The sequence below is a fragment of the Propithecus coquereli genome, unplaced genomic scaffold (genome assembly GCF_000956105.1).
Source record: "Propithecus coquereli isolate 6110/MARCELLA unplaced genomic scaffold, Pcoq_1.0 Scaffold124, whole genome shotgun sequence".
Classification (NCBI taxonomy): Eukaryota; Metazoa; Chordata; class Mammalia; order Primates; family Indriidae; genus Propithecus; species Propithecus coquereli.
This window is the reverse complement of record NW_012136525.1, coordinates 1,530,564-1,530,950: the sequence shown is the minus strand read 5'-3', so window position 1 is coordinate 1,530,950 and position 387 is coordinate 1,530,564.

Sequence of the window (387 nt, the reverse complement as noted above, 5' to 3'; positions counted from 1 at the left end):
TGTGCTAGTCCCAGGTTGAGACTTCAAGAGGCCTTGCTTCTTTCGCTCTCAGTCTTAGAAGTCTGCAAGTTGCCATGTGAATAAACTCAGGCTAGTCTAACGAATGATAAGAGAAATGTGGCCAAATTGCTTCTGTCATTCCAGCTGACATCCCCTGTGAGTGGCACCCAACGACACATGCATGAGTGAGATAAGGCAGGACAAGAGGAATCCCCCAACCGGCACTGGTCTAAATTGCCAAGCTGCAGAATTATAAGCCAAATAAACAGTTGCTGTTTTAATCCACTAAGTTTTAGAATGGTTTAATAAGCAGCAGAAGGACAAGTCATAAAATAGCCTTTAGGGGAAAAATCGAAATTCTTTATAATGGTATACAGCACTCTTCGT